The sequence below is a fragment of the Podarcis melisellensis genome (assembly GCF_964234715.1).
Source record: "Podarcis melisellensis genome assembly, chromosome: 15".
NCBI lineage: Eukaryota > Metazoa > Chordata > Lepidosauria > Squamata > Lacertidae > Podarcis > Podarcis melisellensis.
In genome coordinates this window covers 19,318,317-19,335,810 of record NC_138532.1, presented here as the reverse complement: position 1 = coordinate 19,335,810, position 17,494 = coordinate 19,318,317, and the positions used below count along the sequence as shown (strand labels likewise).

The 17,494-nt window shown below is 43.2% G+C and overlaps 2 long non-coding RNA genes across 2 annotated transcripts in view; one reads left to right on the top strand and one right to left on the bottom strand.

Annotated features, from left to right (window-relative positions):
* LOC309357746 overlaps window positions 1–17,494 on the top strand; it is a 239,822-nt gene that overhangs the window by 136,064 nt on the left and 86,264 nt on the right. The gene's annotated exons all lie outside the window — the stretch shown is intronic.
* LOC309357704 lies at window positions 12,751–17,490 on the bottom strand. Its single transcript, XR_014163171.1, has 2 exons — window positions 17,343–17,490; window positions 12,751–13,208 (listed from the first exon to the last, which is right to left on the bottom strand). It is a non-coding gene; the product is annotated as an uncharacterized lncRNA (long non-coding RNA).

Genomic DNA, 17,494 nt, shown 5'->3' with positions numbered 1-17,494 from the left:
AATAGGCTGAGATGAGATAGGCTTGCTGGAATCACCTGCATGTGTAGGACTTGGTTTTAAGGAACACAGGCTGTTTCCATTCTGAAACATTTAGCAGTAATGTCTCATTTTCTATGTCCTAAGCAAGGAAGGCTGTCTCATTATTCTCTGAAGAGGAAAGTGTTGTTCTTTGCAACTGCAGCAAACACAAAAGAGCACTTGACATCTATAAAATATGTTTGGAGTACAGACTTCTGTGACAGTTTTGGAGGGTGGGGAGCAGACACAAAAGGAGGCAACTGTTTTGAATGGAATCGCAGCAATGCAAAATAGCAGTTTGAAGTCAGTGGGAGGATTTTGCTTCTGAAAACCAGGAGTGGGGGTCCTTAATGGTTTTCTTGAGCTTGGATCAGGAAGAGTTGCCCAACCCAGGCATAGCCTAATATGTCTTGGAGCCAATCTAAAGACTACACTACAGCTTGATACAACATAAAATGAAACTGAATATCATTGTGATCAAATGCATTAGGAAAACTGGCCCAACCTCTCATGATTTATATATTTCTACTGGAAGTCTTAGCTTCTGTATTGTTACAGGCAAGGGATTGGGAACCTCAGGCTAAAGGCCTGAATGTGGCCCTCTGGCCCTCAGATTACCATTAAGCCACACCCCAACCCAGGGATACACCGCTCACCAGCCCTCCTTCACAGACTCCTTCGGTACTTTTGCCAAGTTGTGTCTTGCTTGTCTGGAGGGAAAGATGCTTCTATGGTTTTACATAAAACCCTTTGACTATTGTGTACAAAGGTAGGAATTCATTACTCCAGCCCTTTTTGCCTCTGGCCCCTTGTATCCTATGCTTGTTATAGAGGTTTGTACCACCCACCAACCTTTCTCCACTCCTTCTCAGCCCGATCTGAAAACTAGAATCTGTAAAGGTGAGGTGCAGTTGTTTTCCCTCCTTGGCTCTCGGAGTCTTCACATAAATAACACTAGAGTGTTGGTTTGTTCATATTAGCCATTCCTATGAAACTGTATTATCTGAACATTATAAATCCAAGTCCTGGCCTGGTTTTTATGGGCCCCTTCAGAATATGTGGGAACAATGTCATTTAGCAAAAGCTCCACTTGCAAAGGCTTTAGGGAGCCTGTTTCCTGCCACTGTTAATGAAGCATGTTCATTTGGTAATTAAATGAGAAGGACCAAGAAAGAGTATTGAGAAATGGCCTTTAAATAAAATACAGCTGGCTTTTCCTGTAACTGACATCCTTTTTATAAATCCTCAGCCTAGCGAGAGTTGTGTCACTATCATTCTGCCCAAGACCTTCCAAAAGGTGTTTATGAAGTTATTTGTTTTGTGATTTAAAAGTTCCAGAGGCTTCTTTAACCATTCAGGGAAATTAAAATTCCCGACACTGAAATTATCAGCGTATTTTATTAATCTGTGGATATCCCCACAAATCTGTAAGTATTCAAGGCATACCTACAAAACAGACTTTAACTGCTCTGTTTGTGATTGCCTCTTCCCAAGGAAGCATAGGATTCGTGTTCTGTGAGGTAGAGCTCAGGATCTGTAGTTCAGTGGTTGAGCACATGCTTTGGAGGCAAAAAATCTCAAATTCAAAGCCTGGCATCTCCCAGTAGGTTTGGGAAGACTCTGGTCTGAACCCTGGAGAGCTGCCACTAATCAACCTTGATTATGTTAGACTAGATTGGGGTAGCAAATGTGGTGCCCTCCAGATTTTATTGGACTATAACTCCCATCATCTTAAAACCATTGTCCCTGCTGGGTTGGGCTGATGACAGTTGAAGAGCCCAGAAATATCTGGAGGACATGCCATATTGGCTATTCCTGAACTTAGATGGTTCAGCAATCTCATCAGTCTCACTGAACTACCATCCTTAAGATTCCTTGGGGGATGTCCTGGCAGCTAAACTGGTATAAAGCCAACCTAACTTTGCTGCATACTGTAGATGTGTCCATTGAGTTTTTCTAGTATTTTGACACAATTTGTTCAGCAAGCCGAAATGACAACAAAGAGCAGGGACTAATCAGTTTTCTCAGGGAAAAAGAGTTCCACATTCTGTGTTCTAAAACTGAAAAGACCCTGTTCATTCACATTCAGGCCAATTAGACCTCTCATGGCCATGGGACATGAAGGAAGGTGTTCATAATAGTGGGTTAGCAACCCTACCACATGTGGGATGGCAGTCATTCAAACATCCCAGTTGCAAAAAGGGGTGGGCCAATGAATTTGTTTGTTTCACTTTTCTCAGCAAGACAATGCTATCCAAGGCTCCTAAGTTTATGGCTTGGAATGCAACACCCAGGCAATCTGAATTCTGTAGGGTGTTTTCTGTGTGCAAAAAAGGTGAACATATTTTGGGGAGTAAAAGATGCTTACAAAATGTGCCTTTTATTGGTGAATGCACTGAAAAGAGAGTATTTTATGTAACCTGTACAAAATGCATGTGATGGAATGGACAGAATGACCTATGGACCTATAATTCAGTTCCAGCAAGCGTGAAATGAAATGGAATTAGGTTTTCTGTCCATCGCTAGTCCCAAATCGTTTAGGACTTTATATGTAAATCCTATAGACAAGGCCTATCCTTTTCAGCCACAGGCTTGCTGGTGATGAGAGAGAAATTAGAATCAATTCACATTTAAAGGTGAATCTACCTAATTCACATGTTACAGAACAATATATGAACTGAAACACAGCCAGCCTTCAAAATTCACACTTCTCTGAATTTTGCAATGCAGTTCTCCCGCCAAGCAATACATGCAAATGCACATACTCAGGTAAAGTGTGCATAAAAATGCAAACTTTTGTGAGAATAACATAAAAATGCATTCTATTAGGGAAATTGCACTCCAGATATGTTTGTAGTAGGCAAAATTGCACACAGGTATGTATACAGTGGTACCTCTGGTTGCAAATGGGATCCATTCTGGAGCCCCGTTCGTAACCTGAGCAGAACACAACCCACGTCTGCATGTGTGTGGGTCACGATTCGCCACTTCTGTGCATGCGTGTGACATCATTTTGAGCGCCTGGGCATGCACAAGTGGCGAAATCGGGAAGTAACCCATTCCAGTACTTCCGGGTCACCGCAGGACGCAACCTGAAAAGATTTAACCCGAAGCATCTTTAACCCATTGGGAAAGATGGAGGGCACAAGGAGAAGGGGACAACAGAGGATGAGATGGTTGGATGATGTTCTCGAAGCTACCAGCATGAGTTTGACCAAACTGCGGGAGGCAGTGGAGGACAGAAGTGCCTGGTGTGCTCTGGTCCATGGGGTCACAAAGAGTCAGACACAACTAAACGACTAAACAACAACAACAACAAATCTTTAACCCAAGGTATGACTGTATATTTGAAGAAATCTGCATTAAAATTCTGCTGAATTGTCATGAGGGTTTTCTTTGTGAGGGTGAATCGCAAATTGATGTGGAAATGTGGATAGATCAAGAATGAAAAAAAGGGGAGAAAATGGGGGAAAAAAATTAAATTCCCTGCATAAGCCTGGTGGCATAGAAAAATTTTCAGCAGGCATTTAAAGGTTGAAACAGAAGATACCTGCTGAATCTCCATTGGCAAAGCATTCCACGGGGCTGAGCCAATGACAGTAAAGGCTCAGTTTCTTCTTGTCGGATGTCAACACAGGGGACAAACAATGGTGCTTCTACAGATGACCTCAGTGGGATATAAGTTGTTCAGAGCTTTGTAAATTAATACAAGGACCTTGAGTCTGCCTCAGTCGTAGATAGGCAGCCAATGCAGATGTTTTAACAATGGCCTCACATGTTGTCAGCCATGTGCCCCTTCATCAGTCTGGCTGCCGCACTTTGCACCAGCTGGAGCTTGCAAACCAAGTCCAAGGGCAGCCCCACAAAGAACACATTGCAGGATTCCAGCCTCAAGGTTACCAATGTATGGTCTACAATGGACAAGCTATCCCTGTCCAGGAACGCCTAGAGGTGGCAAACCAGACAGGGCTATTAGAGGCATTCCTAGCCACAGAGGACGCTTGGGCATCTAGTGAGAAAGATGTATCCAGTATGTTCGGTGCAAACACCTAAAAGGAATCAAAATTCAAAAGAAAGAAAGAAAAAGGAACTCGAAACCCAGAGGCACATCACCTTTTCAAGGAGAGGTGATGCTTTAGGGATCTCTGCAGTGTCACTGGAATCAGAATCTGTTTTCCCAGATGGAATGAGGATAAGACTCAAAGAAGACATTATGGCCAATTCTATTTTATGCTCTTCATATGTCATTAATTTCCCATTACACGGTAAATGAATTATATACACAAAATTTCATAGCTTTGGTGGGAAAACAGTCGCTGGTTTTTTGACTTCTCATTAATCTGGTGTCGCCGGCGTACAAAACAGGGAGATGTTTTAACGGCGGGCATTGGCAGATTAACAAATTGGCTTTGCTAATATTACACGGAGTATCATTAAACTGTCAGAAAAGTGCTAAAACAATAGTGTCGAATGGAAGCAGGGAGCAAACTGGAGACCCCGCTCTGCTGGGACTCCATCTATTAAAGAAAAGCAGAGCAGACGTTTTTGCTTTTATGTCACACAATAAACTTTGGCTTTTAAGGGGGGTCTCAAAAATGGCAGGAGTGTTTTGCTTGAGGTGAAGCATTCAGGACAGCAGCTCCAATGTGGGGCTCAAGCAAGGCCAGCCCTCCCATGGGGTGGAAGCCCATAGGACAATTCCCTCAGGGGGGCTCTGTCTGCTCCTCCCACTGCCAGGATCGGTCAACAGTAGCTTCCAACAAGATATTGTGAGATCTCACTGGAAGCCACTGCTGCAGGTTTGCAACCCCCACTAAATGAGGCTGGAGGGATAGTGTGTGTGCCAGCAGGAGTAGGACCTTTCCATTTCACCTCAAGTGGCAATTTGGGGTGGGCCACCCCTTGACTCAAGCCTGAGCAAGTTTGATGTTGTTGTTTAGTCGTGACTGACTCTTTGTGACTCCATGGACCAGAGCATGCCAGGCACTCCTGTCTTCCACTGCCTCCCGCAGTTTGGTCAAACTCATGCTGGTAGCTTCAGGAACACTGTCCAACCATCTCGTCCTCTGTTGTTCCCTTCTCCTTGTGCCCTCCATCTTTCCTAGCATCAGGGTCTTTTCCAGGGAGTCTTCTCTTCTCATGAGGTGGCCAAAGTACTGGAGCTTCAGCTTCACGATCTGTCCTTCCAGTGAGCACTCAGGGCTGATTTCCTTAAGAATGGATAGGTTTGATCTTCTTGCAGATCATGGGACTCTCAAGAGTCTCCTCCAGCACCATAATTCAAGTTTAGAGCATTTAGGAACATTGCTAAACAGTAAAGCCCAGACTCAAGCATGGCTGGCTGCAGCTTGGTCTGAATAGAGAGCTCTGTAGAAGAAGCTCTTCCAGTTCAAGGGGCCTTCCTTGATTCAGCAGCCGTGGGCTACTATGGCATGGGGAAAGACAGTGATTCTGTGAGGTCTTCTGGGCTGGTGTTGGATGGCAGGAAAGGCAGAGAGGTGTTGTGATCATGGCCTCCTGCTATGCTGAAGCTTCTTCAGAAGTGGGGACCATCATGGCCAGCTCTGTGAACAATTCCTTCACACCATCTGATTCATCTCCCAAGTCCATAACCTTATTCCCCAACAAAGGCAATGAGTGATACCAAGGTCATGGTACAAAGAAGGAATAGCCTTGAGAGCAGCCACCAGAGAGGTAGATGTGAGATATGTGGAACTAGGCTTGGGAAGAGCTCTCAGGGTTGGCTCTGAGATGGGGGCACATCTGTAGAGGTTCCTCATCCCTAATGTAACAGATACATAGGCAATCAGGCTTTAATACTGGGGACTTTTTCCTTTGAGGTGTATAGGGAGAAGTGGCTAGGGAGAAGTTTCTAATTCTTTTTCAAGAAAGCCCATCCACTCACATCTCCTTTAATTAAACTTGCACCAAAGGACAGATTGACACAAAGGCCAAATGCAACATCTTTTGTAATTTCTATTTCTTCAGATGGTTCCTATCCCCTCCTCCTGAGTTATTATTATTTTTATTAAAAAGTAATCCCCAAGAAATAAATCTCTCTCTTTTCGCAAGCCGTTGAAGAGCAGCCTGTTTCTTCAACTGATGTTGAAGGAAATAGCCTTTCTTTACTGAAAACTATGGTCAGCAGTGCAATGCAAGGCACCGTTCTTTTAGGGGAGTTAATTTCTCTCTCTCTCTCTCTCTCTCTCTCTCTCTCTCTCTCTCTCTCTCTCTCTCTATCTCTCTCTCTCTCTCTCCACTCTTCTTAAAGACAACAGATTAGAAAAATAAATAAATTAGGCTTCCCTGGGAAAACTCTTTCCTTGCAAGAAATCAATGGCTAATTTGTGGCTGAAAACATTGCATGCCTACAAAGTTCTCCTAGGCAGTGACACAATCTATCTTTCTCTCCCTATTTATATTGATTCCAGTGACCCTTGTTCCACCATTGCTGCTGCTGTACCCAAAGGGTCTCCTGATTTTTTGAATGACTCAACCCATTCAGCATCGCCACCCCATATGCCTGGGACTCTAGCACAATACCCACTGAGCACACACTGATTGTACCAACACACACTGCCCCAACCAGAGATGATGGGAGTTGTAGTCCAAAACATCTGGACGGCACCATGTTGACAATGGCTGTTATACGTAGTGCTGCTTCTCACCCATAATTCTATTCATTGAGGGATAGGACTCCGTGGGGTGAGGGAAGTGAGGGCAGCCTCTCTAAACTGAAGTGTCAATATTTAACCTTTTCACTAGAGTTAGGATAACAGAAAAGCAATAGAAATATTTTAAAAAATTAATTTCAAGTTGTTGTTGTTTTAATGCAAGTAAGAGATGGATGTTGGAAGGGTCGGGACAGACAAAAAATGACCTCTTTGTATAGCATGTGGTTAAACTATGGAATGTATGCTTACTAAATGTAGTGATGGTGGACAACCATCTTGGATGGGTTTAAAAGAGGCTCTTTTTAAGTTCTTAAAGAGAGTCTTCTCCCCCAACGTGCCCCACTCTCTCTCCAACAGGGTCAATAAGCCTCAAATTTTGTCATATGCATGTTTGGCCGGCCTCTGGATCTAGGTGAATAACTCTGAATGATGGTTTCCAAGGAGTCACAATTTGATGCAATGTCTTGGGTGCCTCGTCTCACTTGCACCTTCTTCTTGAGATTGAATTTTTACCCTTGTTTATTACTACAGTGTGAGCTCTTCCCCTACTCCAAGGTGTTCAGGGTGGTGTACATGAGACCTATCTAGGAATTGGGAGGAATTCATTTGGTCCACTTTTTACATTGGACTAACCCAATCTGATGCTTCCAGAACTTGCTCACAGATTTTACCACAACTCCCAGTTGGATTATACACTTCTCCAGGTTTCAAAATGTAGTTTAGGTACTCAAAGAATGTGCATAAAAATAGCTATTTTACTTAAAAAGTGCATACAAAATGCTTATTTTACAGATGAATGCATTGGGAAAGTGTGTACTTTTACATTTTAAAACAGCATGTTTTATGCACAAAATGTGTATAATTTAAATGTGGGCTCTTAATGTGTGTGGGATGGACAGGACCTGTGATTAAGTTCCAGAGAGATTGAAATGGGATAGAGTTATGCCACTCACTTCTGACAACCAGTGGTGGCTGGTGCCTATTGGGACAGGTAGGGTGAAATGTGGGAAGGTCACCCAGAATCTAGTACGAAAAGAGTATTACAACTGATACATGATTTTGGTCAGGTGGCGGGATTTAAGCTAAATAAACAAAAAACGAAGGTGTTAGGGAAAAATATGACAGATACAGAGTCAGAACGGTTTCAGAGAGAAACAGAATTATCATTGGTGAAAAAGGTAAAGTACCTAGGGGTCAACATAACAGCCAAAAATCTGAGTCTATTTAAGGACAATTATGAAAAATGCTGGTCTGAAATTAAGAGAGACTTGGATAGCTGGGCAAAATTGAAGCTTTCTTTGTTGGGCCGAATTGCTGCTATTAAGATGAATGTATTGCCAAAGATGTTGTTTCTGTTCCAAACATTGCAAATTGTGGACAAAACGGAGTGTTTCCGGAGGTGGCAGAGAGATATTTCCAAATTTGTCTGGCAGGGCAAAAAGCCCAGAATTAAGTTTAAGATATTAACAGATGCGAAAGAAAGAGGGGGCTTCGCCCTGCCAGACTTAAGGTTGTACTATGAAGCCGCAGCTTTCTGCTGGCTAAAAGATTGGCTACTTCTCGAAGACACTGACGTGTTGGATCTGGAAGGCTATAACAATGCTTTTGGTTGGCATGCATACTTGTGGTATGATAAGGTTAAGATCAATAAGGCCTTTAAGAACCATATTGTCAGAAAAGCAGTGTTTAATGTCTGGACAAAATATAAAGACTTATTGGAAAATAAAACTCCAAGGTGGCTCTCACCTTTGGAAGCTAAGGCCCGAAAAAGAACCAATATGGAAGCCTATTGGCCAAAATATTGGGAACTGTTAGAAAAAGACGGAGATAATTGGAAATTGCAGAGTATGGAGAAAATGAAGGATAAAGTGCGAGACTGGTTACACTACGCTCAGATTAAAGAAATTTTTAAAAGTGATAAAAAGCTAGGGTTCCAGGTGGAGAAATCAAAGTTGGAAACAGAATTGTTAGAACCTAAGACTAAGGTACTTTCAAGAATGTATAACTTGCTGTTGAAATGGAATACACAAGACGAAATGGTTAAGTCGGCTATGATAAAATGGGCACAGGATATTGGGCATAACATTATGTTTGAAGACTGGGAAAGGTTGTGGACCACTGGGTTGAACTTTACTGCATGTAATGCTTTGAAAGAAAATGTAATGAAAATGATATACAGATGGTACATGACCCCAGTTAAACTTGCCAAAATATACCATTTGTCTGATAATAAATGTTGGAAATGTAAAGAAAATGAAGGAACATTCTTTCACCTCTGGTGGACCTGCCCTAAAGTGAAGGTCTTCTGGGAAATGATATATAATGAGTTGAAAAAGGTATTTAAGTATACCTTCACCAAGAAACCAGAGGCCTTTCTTCTGGGCATTGTCGACCAGAAGGTGTTAAAGAAGGATAGAACATTTTTCATGTATGCAACAACAGCAGCAAGGATACTACTCGCTAAGAACTGGAAAACTCAAGATCTACCCACACTGGAAGAATGGCAGATGCAACTGATGGACTATATGCAACTGGCGGAGATGACTGGCAGAATCCGAGACCTGGGAGAAGAAAGGATCGAAGAAGATTGGAAGAAATTTAAGATTTATCTACAGAAACATTGCGATTTAGTGGAATACTAAGAAGGATGCTTGGTTATAAATAATTGGCCATCACTAATTTGGATTAGAATTTGATGATAAGAGAGATTAAGAGAAACAAAAATTGTAGGAGAATTATTTTATTGTATTTAAATAAGTGGTTATAAAATTGAAAATAAGATGATAATTTGCTTGACAAAAACTTATTAATGATGTAAGAGGGAGCGGGGGATGTGAGGAAGTCTAAAGATGTTATGAAATTTTGTAAAAACAAAGTAACGCTGTTTATTATTTCTGTATTTCTTTTATTAAAAACTCCAATAAATATTTATAAAAAAAAAAAGAAATGTGGGAAGGTCAGGAGTAGGTGGCACCAGACCAATGTCCCCATCCTTGTCCCTGCAGATTTCTACAAGGGCAACACTAAGGAGAAGTAAGCAGACAACCAGGGCTGCCCTCTGTACTACTATGGGTCTTGGAGAAATCAAGAGTGAGATTAGTGGGCCAGTGCCTAATAGACCAGTCTCCACTACTGACAACCCTGCAAGGTATGTTAAGGTGAGAGATAGCAACTGGCCTAGAGTCACCCAGTGAGTTTTCTGGCTGTGTTGGGATTTGAGCCTTGGTTTCCCCAGTCCCGCTCTGGCATTCTTAACCACTACACTGCTGTGGTGGCTGTCATGGCTTCAAGTTTACAGAAGGAAACAAGAAGTCTAGGGCTGATGTATCTCCACCTGAAGTATCATGTTTAGTTTTGTTTTTTAGACCCAGTGAAGTCCAATTCTGGTGATTTAAAGCCCATGAAGCCTAAGACTGGTGGTCTGTAGGCTTCATGGACTTTGAATCACCAGCTTTGGTCTGGAACCCTCATAGACATAGTCATCTATGCCTGGCTCATCAAAGGAATCGATGGCTTCCCATGCTACCACACTTGCCCAGTGGCACAGAGAGCATTCAAGGAAGGCAAAGAAGTAGTCATCTGCATGCCAAGGGGTTTGTCCTTTAAGAACTGCAGTCTGTAGGCCAAGAGGGTGGAGCTTCAGAAAGGTGGATACAGGAGGAGGAGACTTATAAGGCCCAATTCACCTCTGGAACAAGTTCCTTACTTGGAACTATCCATGGTTCTGAAGCCACCAGCCCACCTTGCAGCCTTGCTCCTGTGGATACTGACAAGGTCAAAACAAGGTCACAATATTTTTGTGAAGCTGTTTACTTTTTACTCTTCATTCTTGATTAAAGCAAGGCCTAACTTCGTTTGCTCACATCCATCCCTTGTTACTCCCATCTTCCCTTTTCTCCCTTTCTTGCCCAGCCCTTTAGGCTGGGCCTTGTCCTTCCAGTGTGAGCCACTCTATGGTGGCATTATCTGGGAATCAGCTTGCTCTGTACCAGTCAAAGCTCTCCCTATTCCCAGTTGAAGACCCATCTGTTCTTCAAGAAAAGGATTACCTAAGTGGCAGACTTCCAAGCTCCAAATTGGAGGCGCCAGAAACCATCACCAGCTGCCACATCATGGTTACACTTTTTTTAACTCAGTGGCCTGGGAAGGACCACCATTAAGAATGCATTGGGCAAGACGCCACCTGAATGAGATGCACACAGCAACTGCAACCAGGCAAAAATCTAATTCAATGCACTGCAGCACAGGTGGTTTGGAGATTCCTATCAGCAACCCTAGCCTTGCTCTGCTCTTGGCAAATGTGCTGAGGTCACCTTCCTAATCCAATCTTTCTGTGATGCAGTCTGTTCCCCAAGCCATCCTGGTCCTAATTGAGTTACATTTAAAAGCTACATGCTGTAATTTTGAACATAACACCGCTTTAGCAACCCAGAGGGAAAGAGGCGGTTGTTTTTCCTCGTCTGTGTTTGCAAGAGACAAATTACCTTCAATGAAACATGTCTGCACCATCGAAGATCAGGTTGCACAGGAAAAGGATGCTCAGCCTCCATCAATTCCATGTCTAAGCCTGCCTGTGCTGGATCATATGCACAGTGATTATGAATAGCAGGAATCAGCTAGACTAGACGCAGTGGTTCTCAACCTGTGGGTCCCCAGATGTTGGACTACAACTCCCATCATCCCTGAGCTCTGGCTTGCTAGCTAGAGGTGATGGGAGTTGTAGTTCAGCAATATCTGGGGACCCACAGGTTGAGAAAGGCTGAACCAGAGGGAGGTTGGAGCCTCCACTTCAGGTGTAGGCAGACTCAGCCTTGAAACTTGCTGTAAGGTCTCTGCCTGGAGTTTGTGCACTCAGACCTTTTCTAAGGCAAAGTTGTAAAGACTTCCGAGAAGTACAAAAAGCCCCCTCAAGCCCCTCCCTCCATTGATTCCATTCCCAAGACTGTGCCAAAAAACTTCTGTAAAAGCATTTTTTCAACAATCAATGAGAAACGAAATTGCATTCAAGAATTATCAAATAAGAATCAAAATTTGTTAAATTATCATTGGTTGGGTGTGGTTTTCAAATTTTGGGGCAGGGGCTAATTTTACTTTCAAGGTGGCCAAAGCAGGTGTGTGGGCATCCTTTCTTTCATTATACAAGTCACTCTCTGATGGTTGGCATTCTGCAGCCTTCCTGGGTGCCCGTGCTTCCTGAAACCTCCATGATGTCATCAGTTGTTTCTCCACACCCCTGTAAGCTGCCTAGCAGCTGTTTATTGGAGGAAGATGTGGCCTGGTGGGAGGGGTGTCATTGGAGAGAGTTCAGAGGGGCAGATGGAGAGTTTACGAGGGCTGCATTCAATCCCCAGGCCTGAGATTATTCAACCCTAGCTTAATGGATTGAGCTAATGAAGTTACACAAAGCACTGCTCATTGCAGATCCTGGCATTTAACAAAGAAGTGACATTTAGTTATTCCTTTATCTGTCTTGAGGCTTCATTTAGTGTGTGTGTGTGTGTGTGTGTGTGTGTGTGAGAGAGAGAGAGAGAGAGAGAGAGAGCGCAACTGTGTAACTTTAAAAGTTATCTGATGGATACCAAATGTTGCACTGAAATGCACTCTCTTTATCCGTCAAGAACTGACAATATTGCAGCCTTTTCTTGCCCACATTCCAATCTACACATTATAGAAATTGAGATCTTTCATCATTCTCTCTGCCCCTAGCCTTGAGCAATGCTCTCCTCTGTCCCTTGATGCATTTTGGGCACCTTTGAAATCTTTATGGCTTTCATATTTGTGCCCTGCCAAAGTCCTTGGACAGGATAGCTACAAATTGAAACCAGTAAATAAAAGCTTAAATAGGTTAGCACAGAGAAATAATTGATCTGACACCCAGCACATCCATTCCACACACCCCTTTGCAGTCTATTTGACCTGCGGTCATGTCAACAAGAAGGGCCAAAATAGCCCCCAACCCTCTCTAAGGAGCTTTTGTCCTAGGTAGATGCTGTCTAAAGAAAGCTGGGAGGTCAAGCAAAACCCTCACAGTCTGAATTATGAAAGGTATAAACAAGGCAACCCATAATTTCTCTTTTATTACATATACTCCAGTTTTCTTTGGCAGTGCCGATAGCTGTGGTTTATGAGGACCAATTAACTCATGACGGATTTCAGCGGCTGACTGAACTCACTCAGTGAGCTTCTCCCTAGTGCATCCATCCCTGTACTGAGAAACTCATTCTCTTTTGAGCAGTGGCTTCAGCAGTGGTGAGGTGAGGCATCCATGGCACCCTGGACAGCTCCATGCAGGGCTCTGACTGGAGTCTTCGTAGGAGAAGAGTTCAACAGTTGCTTCAGCACCAGTCATCCTGACACTGAGCCTTAAAAAGGGGCTGCAGCTCTGACTCAGTAGCTTGTTCCACCTTCTGTGACAGGAACTTCTTCATTTAAAATGACCCAGCTTGCTTTAGTAGCTGTGGAAGTCAATGGAGTAGGGGAGGCAGAGGTTCCACTGGGGTTTCTGAGATGGGAGTCCTGAGAATATAAGAATATAAAGTTAGCTTACTGAATCAGGCTAGTAGCCCTTCTATTCCAGCATCCTGTTCTCACAGTGGCCAACCAGATGCTTATAGAAAGCCTGAAAGCAGGACATGAGCACAACAGCAATTTATCTAATCTTCAGAGGAGGACAGAATGATGTCATTGGGTCAGAAAAGTGCTGGCACATCACGCCCTTCTTGCACAGGTTGTTCTGGTTTACTTTGTACATTGTGGACTATCTTTGAGGACAATGCCCTCTTCAAATCCCCAGATTCCACGTTCCCAGCCTCATCCCCTGAAGAAAGGGGTCCCAACACCAGGTTTGAATCCTGTGGAAACCTACTTCACAGACAAATTCTAGAAGCATAGAGTTGTAGAGTTGGAAGGGACACAGAAGTTAATCTAGTCCAGCCCCTCTACAATGCAGGAATCTCAACTAAATCATAGATGACAGATGGCCATCCAACCTCTGCTTTAAAATCTCCAAGGAAGAAGAGTCCACCACATCCCAAGGGAGACCTTGCACTCCTTTTATGGCGGGCTTCTGGCTATTTGAAAATCCTATATTATGTGCTGACTAGGTTCAGAGCAAGTTGAGTTTTCTTTAGCTCAGGTTCAGTGGGTGAAATGGCCATTGCAAAAGTTCATATGCTGCTCATATTTCAACTCAGGAAATTTCGTGCTTTGTCAGCAAATCTTCAGAATTTTCCTTTAATGCTTGAACACTTTTCACACCAGGTTTGAAGAATGAGAGAATGAGTTTTAAAAGCTTGTTGCCAAATCTTCAAGGAACACACTTTCCAGGCAGTGCTTTTACCCCAAAATCTTACAGCAGGGGTGGGAATCTGATGCCCTCTATATGCTGTTGGACTCAAACTCTCATCACCCCTGACCATTGACTATGCCAGCTAAGGCTGGTGTAAGTTGAAGTCCAACAACATGAAAATGGTGTTGCAATGGCTAGCTTTGATCCATAATATCTTCCCATCTGCAAGTGTGTGTGTGTCTATTTCAATTTAGAAGAAGTTATTTTATCTGCATTCAAACTCTGTTTTGATTCTCCATCTGTGGAGAAGATTCATTTAAAAGTGGGGAGGGGTTTCTTTTGCTAACAGCAGATGGGGCAGGCTAGCAAGAAGCCAGGCGTCATGCTTTCTGCACTCCCTTCTTCCCCTTTTGCTAAAGCAAGAGAAGCCGAGACGTTTTATTAAGCCCTCTGGAACATGTTTTATTATTGTTGTCAGTTGTTCATGGAAACTCTTCAGCGTTAATAACTTCCCGCTCACCGCAGGCCCGGGCTGCCTCGCTGAGGGGTTTCCTGGATCTAAATAAACACAGTGTGCTTTGCAAAGCGGAGGCAGCCAAAGTTCTCGGCATTCACTTAATGCTCCCTCGGCTGCCACTCTTTGCTGACAAACTCCTGGTTCTAAGATCAGCCCAAGCGCAAAGCCGGAAGAGAATGGAGAGACTGCTAAACCAAACTGACTGCTCTTGAGTTCATCTCCAGGATCTGGGGAACAAAGCCAGGCTGGGGAGATGGGCAGGGAACAGGGACGCAGTGCTAAAATTGGAAGAGCATTAGGCTGTTATGATGGCTGCCCACAGCCACGTCCCCAAGGAGAATACATAGTCCTTCCCCAAAGAAGAATAAAAACATGCAGACAGCTGTGTTGGTCCATTATTGTGTGTGGACGGGCAAGTATGTGCACATATGTACATGCACACCCTCCAGAGAGCAACAGTTTATCGATTAATGCCCATTTTATTAGAATCTGCATAACAGCTATCCTGTGCATAGTTTCTTCAACTCCACTGGGCCTAGCAGTGCTTACTTCTGTCTGGGTTAAACTTGTAAAAGAATATCAGCCAGCTGAAATGCAGCCTTTAGCCTTTAATCATAAATTGCAAAGAAGTGTTACCATTTAACTCATTGCGTTGACATCAATAACTCCAGCTCTGAAAAACTTCCCTGGATCTGCATTCTTGCTCACCGACAACAATGGAGTAAACTGAGGTTGACTTCAGTCTTGATTCTTGGTGCTGTGGTTACTGGAGGGTTTCCTACTCCTGCAGCACACTTCCAATTTTTATTTATTTTTACAACTCCTCTGGAGATTTTGATGTCAAATGTCCATCAGATATTCTGTAAATCTTCTAAAATTGGGTAACAATATTTCCATTAGATGACATCCGAGGTCAGATTTGATACTGGGTTGTTGACTTGAAAAGATATTTATATCTGACAGCAGAAATCTTTAAAGATTTTCCTATTTGCCATATACTGGAATGAAAATAATAAGCAAGCTCGACACGCTGGGAATATGGATTTTCAGGTACAATTGCAAATTCAGGCTTCACATTTGAAATTCTGTATTTATTTATTTTTAAAAAATGGTTTTATGTATGTATTTGTGTGTGAATCTTAGCCATCTTTTAATTCATAATTTTATTTGTACTCTACTTGAAGAATTCTTGGATATCTCAGTTGGTTAGAGTGTGGTGCTGATAATACCAAGGTCACAGGTTTGACCCCTGTATGGGGCAGCTGCATATTCCTTCATTGCAGAGGATTGGACTAAATGATCCTTGGGTCCCTTCCAATTCTGTGATTCTCTGAATTTTATACAGTTTCTTTAAAAAAAAATTTTTTGAGGAGAATCTCTCTTTTTTTAGAGAGGGGAATATGGAATAAGAACTCACTGTTGCAAGGGAAACTGCCCTATATATGAACACTTCATTGACCTCTCTCTCTCTCTCTCTCTCCCTCTCCCTCTTCCAGCATCCTTCTTCTGTGTACTAGGAGATAAGCGCTTTGGAAATGCATGTGGCTGTTGCAAGGAAGTGTCTCACTATTAAAAAAAAAAAAGATCTAATGTTGTTCACAAAGGATGGCTTCTGGAGGCCAATTCTTGACTACATTACCAACACTTTGAATATATTACTGACACATTTGATTTTTCATTATCTGCAGTTCCAAAGAAGTCAGCATTAGGAAGCCATTCCCTGCAAGAGGGAGTCTGCCTGCCTCCCATCCTCTCTCCAGAGCTCTCTCTTCAATCGCGTTCTGGAGATACTTCAGCCAAGAACACCAAACACCATTTTGTTCACCTGCCTGACTTTAAGTTTGCAGGTGACACCACCATAATGAGTTTAATAACAGGTGGAGACGGATCAGCGTATAGAGGGGAGGTCCAAAAAATATCTACATGGTGCCTAGGGAACAACTTGCACCTTAATATCAGCAAGACAAAGGAGATGGTGTTGGACTTTCGGAGGAAGAGAGGAGAACTAGCCCCACTGTACATCGGGGACGGCTGTGTGGAGACATCTCTTACTTTAAATTCCTAGGAGTTTATTCAGTGAAGACCTCACTTGGAAAATAAATACAACCCAGGTGGTTAAGAAAGCCCAACAGAGACTCCATCTCCTCAAAATATTGTGAAAGAATGATGTCAATCAACATTTGATTATCTCCTTCTACCGGTCAACAATAGAAAATGTCCTTTCATACTGCATCACGGTGTGGTATGCTGGTTTGACATCAACTGAAAGGAAGTGCCTACAGAGGGTGGTGAATACAACACAATATATTATGGGCTGTTCTGTGAATCCACTGGATCAAATAGCGGAAGAACGTTGCCTCAGGAGAGTGAGGAAAATTCTCAGGGATGATTCACACCCTAGCTGGCACTTTCTTGATCTTCTGCCCTCAGGCAGAAGATATAAAAGCATGATTAGTCGCACCAACAGGGTAAAGAACAGCTTCTATCCGTGGGCTGTTAGGCTGCTGAATGAAAAGATAACAACAGGGCAACTGACTTTCGGGTTTGGTGTAGTGTTTCAGTAAACGAGGGGAATTAAGACTAAGAGAGCTGAGTGGGGGGTGCTCATGTAATCTCACTGTATACAAGCTGTAGAAGTGACAATTTAAATTCAATTCCAATTTCAATTCAAAGCTCTCTTGAAGATGAGCTTGTGGACAGCCTTCAGAGCTCAGCTGCCCAGCTGGCAGGGCCAGCTCTAGGTCTGGAGGGCCCTTGAGTAGGACCCCTCTATGAGGAGTCTGTCTCCCCACTGCCATGATCACCAGTTGCTCCTCCCGCCCCCCTTCATTCTCATTGCTATCACCTGCTTGTTTGCCAGTGTGCCAGACAGACCTTGAGTCAGCCTCCTGGTGACCCAGAAACCAATCAGGGCTGGGTGGAGTGTCCATCCAATCAGGAGAGAGTAGGAATTTAACAGTTGGATCCTGACAGTTTAACTGTCAGATAGGGCTTGTC